Here is a 6,305-nt window from a genome sequence, read left to right on the forward strand (position 1 = left end):
AGAGGTCCAGGTACTAAAATGTCCTCCCAGCAAAGGTCCGAGCCTCAAACCTAAAATCAGTATCACCATTAACTGAATATTTTACTTTGATTATGGTTTGTTTTTTGCCCTCATAGCTCACTGACACACTTTTATGTGACCATGGTGTACCATGGAGCGGCTGACGCACATGCCCGCGCAGCTGTTTGATCTGCCATGATGAAATGCTGTGGCTGTCAAACACTCAGCTGTTCGACAGTCAAAGTCCTTCACTGCATTTGGTTCTCTGCAGCGCTATTCTTATTATCATTGGCTGTTGGTGTTGTTCTATCGACATTCTACAGACTACGTCTCGTATTTCAGTTGAGGAAAAGTTATTTTGCGATTTATATTGTTATCGTTTTATTGCCCAGCTCTAAACCCACATAATCTGGAAAGGCTGCGATCATGTGACTCTAAAGAGCGAGAGTAAAGGATGGAGGTTTGGGAGGAGGAGGGGTCAAACAAACATGTCTTTCTCTCTGGAGACGGATTCCCTCCAAACTTAAACTACGTAACTTCCCTTTTGTAAATTACGTCACTTTTCTTTCCGAAACCTAAACTATGTCAATTGATCTTCCGCATAAATTGTGGAACTTTCTTTGCTCAACCTAAACTGCGTAACCATACCTAAATTAACTTTACTTTCCTAAACCTCAACCATACAACTTCACTAAACCTTTTCTTTCTAACTTCTCTTTCCTAAATCTAAACCAGGCTACATAACTTTACTTTTCTAAACCTAAAATAGGTCGCTTTACATTCCAAACATATGCTACGTAACTTTTCTTGTCTAAACCTAAACTGCGTAACTTCGTCCTCCCAACATAAATTACAAAACTTTGCTCAGCCTAACCTTCGTAGCCAAATCGAAACTATGTAACTTTACTTTCCTAAACCTAAACTATGTGAATTTATCTTCCTAAACATAAATTACATAACCTTGCTCAACCTAACCTACGTAACTATACCTATATTGCGTAACTTTACTTTCCTAAACCTAATATACGTAACATTACTTTTGTAAACATGAACCACCTAGCTTTATTGAGCCTCATCTATATAACTTTACTTTCTTAAAACGACCCTATATGACCTTACGAAACCTAAACCATTCAGTTTTACATTTATTCTGCAATCTGACGACGCCCAACCTTGATTCTTTTACTAAACCAAACCTGTATAACTTTACATTAAGTACGTAACTTTGCATGCAGTAAGACGATGCTGGTTGTGGGGCTTCATTAAATATCATACATACAATTTATCTGCATTTTTGTAAGACTAGAATACATCACAGTTGATTTAAAGTGCATGCATGTGTGCAAACTGCAGCAGCTACTGTGTGCAAAAAAGATGTGATTACGGGATAAAAAGTAAAAAGTTGTGTGTTTTTAAGCAAAATGCAATTATAAAGTGGAAAAATTCATCAATCATGTCACATCTAGATACATTAACTCCAGAAACAGACAAATTATGTTAATTCTCTGTGAATAAAATCACAGTCGGGTCGCTCGGAGAGCTAAAAGATCGTCTTTCCTCCTTTTTTTCTCGCTGCTTTTTGAGCGAATGATCCTGTTTCAAACCTTTAGTTAGTCTGCACTGACGGGACACAGAGACCGAGGGTAAAACAACACTGTGAGTCACATTCAGGCCTGGCTGTTATCAGAGCCTCCTCAGGGGACGGAGGGATGAGGAGGAGCAGCAGGAGGAGGAGGAGGAAGAGGAGGCTGTAGCTGCTCACAGTAAAGACACTTGTACCTAAACAGCATCTCTGCGGGGGAGGATATCCTCACCCGACTTCCTGTAACCCCCCTCCTCTTGTTGCGTCTCCTCTTTCATCCTCCTCCCTCTTCCTCCTCCATCTCCATCCCACCCTTCGTCTTCCTCTTCCTCCCCTCCCCTCTCCTCGCCGGCTGTTTATCAGCTCGCCCAGCCGGGCCGACGCCCAGCCAGTCCTCGACAGTTGCTGCTGTGGTTACACTCCTCCCTCCAGAGAACCAACCAAACACAGGCGGGAGTTCACCTCCTCCCTCAGCCTCCAGACCCAAACGTCCCAAAAAAAACCCAAAACCTGACACCAGATCAGTGAGAGCTGATGTTTCTGCTGACTGTCCTCGGCTGAACTCGATCTGTGCTGACTGACATGCAGAACAGACACGATGTCATCCCAACAAAAACGTCCAGAATAATCCCCCAAAATATCCAACGTAAAACAGTGTTGTTAACGCACGACGTCACTCAGACCGACATCTCTCTCTGTGGAAATACGATTTCAGATTTCTTAGTTTAGTTTTTATGATAAAACTTTTTTCACAGGTTTGTTTGATTCACGTGTTTTAAAATCTACGGTAAAATCACTTTTAATTGGCTCGTTTGTGTGACCGTTTGCTGGCTGGTAAACATGAAAACAAAAATTCAAACCAACAAAAAAAAGTGAGAGTGGAGGATCCCCCGAAACCCGCAGCAGAGGTCCTCCCAAAAAATCCTGTAAATGTCCTAAAATCCTAGAAACATTTGAAAATTTTAGAACATCCTGAAATCCAAAAACGTCCTTAAATCCAAGAAACAACTTAAAATCCTAGAAAATAAAAAAACATCCTCACAAATATGAATATAAACTATTTTTAGTATGACTATTTTTTAAAAAGTGAAGGAAAAATGTCCAGTGAACCATATTCATAATTATATATTTAAAATTATTTTAAAGAATTATTATAATTTTTAACCTTTATTTTTTTTTTTAGGTATTATAGATTTGTATTTTTTATTTCTACTTTCTTGGTTTTTTTTTTCTTTATTTCTTTTTTTTATGTTTTTGGCAAATTTTCAGTTAATATTTTTGTACTTTTCACAGATTTCTGGAAACCCTCTGGGTCATTTCTTCTTTTGTTGCTCATTACCTTCTTCCCATGTTTTTGAAGAAAAAAGGCCATTTTGCCCAGGTTTCAACGGGTTTTGTGTGAAAGAAAATTATAAGCCTGACCCAAATTTAAGCTCGTTGACTTCAGTGATTTTAGCAAATAATTGAAGTTTTATGGTCCTCACTTTTGGGGGCCGGCGGGAAAGCAGCGATGTCTCGGTTTAAAAAAACAAACAAAAAAGCTGCTTTTGTTGTTTGTTGGTTTTGAGCAGCAGCCGTCAGCGACGTCACTGTAAACACGCTGATATGATGCATTAAAAACATGCAAATGTCACGTAAAGGTCTGTTTTTGGTTTGCGTTCTCCTCTGGACTGTTTGTTGATAATACTTATGTACTTTTACTTAAGTGACATTTTGCTTATAATGTGGTATTTCTAACTGTAATATTTGTACTTAAAGGATCTGAGTTCCTCTTCCAGCACTGACAGAACTGACTTTCCTTGTGTTTTATTTTATGTCAAATAAATCTGTGAATGAAGCGACAGAAGAAGACAATAAAGTTTACATTTTTATCAGACGGAAATAAAAAAACAAAGTGTGCCGTGTTCGAGCGGACGTCCTCAGTTACTGTCTCCGGTCTCTGAGGACGCACTGATCCGTCCATGTGAGCGGCAGCAGTCTGAGTGCTTTCTGTCCGATAGTCGTCTTCTTATCTCTGAGAGCTTTTAACCGCCACACACTCATCGACGCTGCTGAGCTCAGGGTGTGCGTGTGTGTGTGTGTGTGTGTGTGGCCCATTAGCCCAAAACCACACACACGCATTGAAAGACATATGATAACAAAATGTACAAAAACACATTAAGACTAAAAATTATTTCCCTTTTCAATAAATTGACTGAAGTAATTATTATTGCAGATTTGTCCTGTTTTGTCAAACCAACAGTCCAAAATTAAAATCCATAGATACAATAATTTACTCATACAATTAACTGATTATCAGAATTGGAGGACTTGATATTTCAGATCTAGAATGAATCATGTAGATCCTGAAGAAGAAATGACCCAGAAATTAGACAGAAATGAGAAAAAACGTAAAAGAATATTCCCCGAAAATGAGCAAAAACACCAAAACCAAATAAAACAACAAGCACAAAAAACAGGAAAGTAAAAAAGTGCAAAGGAAATGACCTGAATATTTGTAAGACCACACAAAACAAAAACAAAACAAAATTGAAAAAGAAAACAAGAAATTTTACCAAGAATTTGAAAACAAACAAACAAACAAACAAACAAAAAAAAGGAAAATGAAAAAAATAAATATCAAGGAAAATATCAAGAAAAAACTTATAATAATTCTGTTAACTAATTTTAAATATATAATGACACTAATCATAAATATAATTCTCTGGAAAATGTTTCCCTAGCTTTAGAAATCTACATTTTTTTCTTACCAAGTTGCTCACTGCTTTTCAAAAATGTTTTTGGAAGAAAAAAAACAAAAAAACAAATCGCTCAGAATATAAAAGTTCAAAGACTTAATGCAGAACAAGAAAAGTGATGTTGATCCAGTTTACAAAGGGTTAAAATGTTAAAATTTCACTGGTTTTGGCCTCTTAAATAATAATAATAATAATAATAAAATTTGCTGCTTTTCTTTGAGTTTTATGGCAGTGAGGAGACATTTACTGGGCTCTGAAACACTGCTATTGACAGTAATCAGTTGATTATTACTCTGTATTCATTTATTTTTAAATTAAATGTGTACAGAATTTGCAGCCTTAAAATGAAACATTTGCTGCTTTTCTCTGTTTTCTGACTATGAAGTGCACGTTTGGTTTCGTTTAATCACCTGCTCGGAAACGATGAGCATTTTTCACTATTTAGTGACATTTTTTAGCCCAAATCCAGTAAAGCGGTTTGGAAATAAAACTTGCAGCCTTCATGCAGACAGCATGGAGCCTCTGTGTTTACAGATGTGTAATAATCGGAATAAATGTGTAATTATGGCAGAAACAGGAGCTGTGCTGATCTGAGGCCTGTAATAAACACCAGCTCCTCTCAGACTCACAGATGAGAAATCTGCACTTTAAATTCACCTTTTCTTTTTTTTTAATCAAAAATCAGAAATGAGGCTTCGACGGTGAAACAGGATGCGCATGTGGCCTCCAGAATAACGCGGATGATGAAGAGGAGGAGGAGGAGGAGGGAGGAGGTGAGGGGACAAGTGCGTCTGCAGCAGCCCGATAAAAACACCGGCTGGATGTCCCGGGTCTGACGCGGAAAAAACACGGATCCGCTGCTCCGGTTTATTCGTTGCTGTGATGCAGAAAAAGATGAAGAAGATGAAGAAGCTCTTACCTCCAAACAGCGCAGAAATCAGAAACCAGGAGCCTGAAGGAGACCAGGAGGAGTCCGACGGTGACGCTCCTGCGAGAGCCGAGGAAGGCTGGAGGGAGGAGGAGGAGGAGGAGGAGGAGGAGGAGGGGTGATGATGTGATGAGGTTGCAGCCTGTTTTTAAGGCCGGGCAGGGGGCTGCTGTGACCCCGCGGGAGGAGGAGCAGGAGGAGGAGGAGCAGGAGGAGGAAGCTGTTGCTGCTGTTGGTCCGCTGTGATGATGTGAGGAGGAAGAGGAGGAACAATCAGCTCTATGTTATTATGACTCTTCATCATGTCTGTCTGCAGGAGACACGATGAGCCAGCAGCCTCCTGCAGCCGCAAACACAGACATTTTTATTATTGTTATTGTTATTATCATTCTTCTTCGTATTATTATTATTATTATTAATATTATTATTGATGTCATTATTATTATTATTATTATTATTATTATTATTATTATTATTATTATTATTATTGTTGTTATTATTGTTATTATTATTATTATTAATAATAATAATAACAATAATAATAATAATAATACTATGAGTAGTAGTAGCAGCATTATTATAGTTTTAGTATTGCTATCATCATTAGTAGTAGTAGTACTGGTATTCTTGTGAATTGTGTTTTATAATATAATAATAATAATTCTAATAATTATTGTTATTATTAGTAGTAGTAGTAGTATTGATATTAATATTTTATTATTATTACCAGTGGTTCTTGTAGTAGAAGTAGTATTGTTATTGTTGTAATATTTTATGATATATATATATATATATATATATATATATATATATATATATATATATATATATATATATATATATAATTTTTTTATGCAACCATTTCAACAACATTCTCATTTGTTCCAGTTTAATTGTGTATGGATGCACAGTACTGATATTTTAACAACATTATTATTATTATTATTACTAGTATTAGTAGTAGCAGAAGTACTGTTAATGTTTTTTAGAATAAAATATTAATATATTTTATTCGTAAAAAATCTAAATTTTACTAATAATAAAATAAAAACATTGA

The 6,305-nt window shown here is 36.6% G+C and overlaps 1 protein-coding gene across 1 annotated transcript in view; it reads right to left on the reverse strand.

The window, feature by feature from the left end:
• Positions 1–5,432, reverse strand: part of dmtn (dematin actin binding protein) — a 19,012-nt gene extending 13,580 nt beyond the window's left edge. Inside the window, exon 1 of the mRNA XM_088071578.1 lies at positions 5,240–5,432. The gene's annotated coding sequence lies outside the window, so the exon portion shown is untranslated. The remainder of the gene's footprint in view (positions 1–5,239) is intronic.
• Between the last annotated feature and the right edge of the window lie 873 nt (positions 5,433–6,305).

Source organism: Plectropomus leopardus, chromosome 20 (assembly GCF_026936395.1).
Source record: "Plectropomus leopardus strain MGB_pleo_1.0 chromosome 20, ASM2693639v1, whole genome shotgun sequence".
Lineage (NCBI taxonomy): Eukaryota > Metazoa > Chordata > Actinopteri > Perciformes > Serranidae > Plectropomus > Plectropomus leopardus.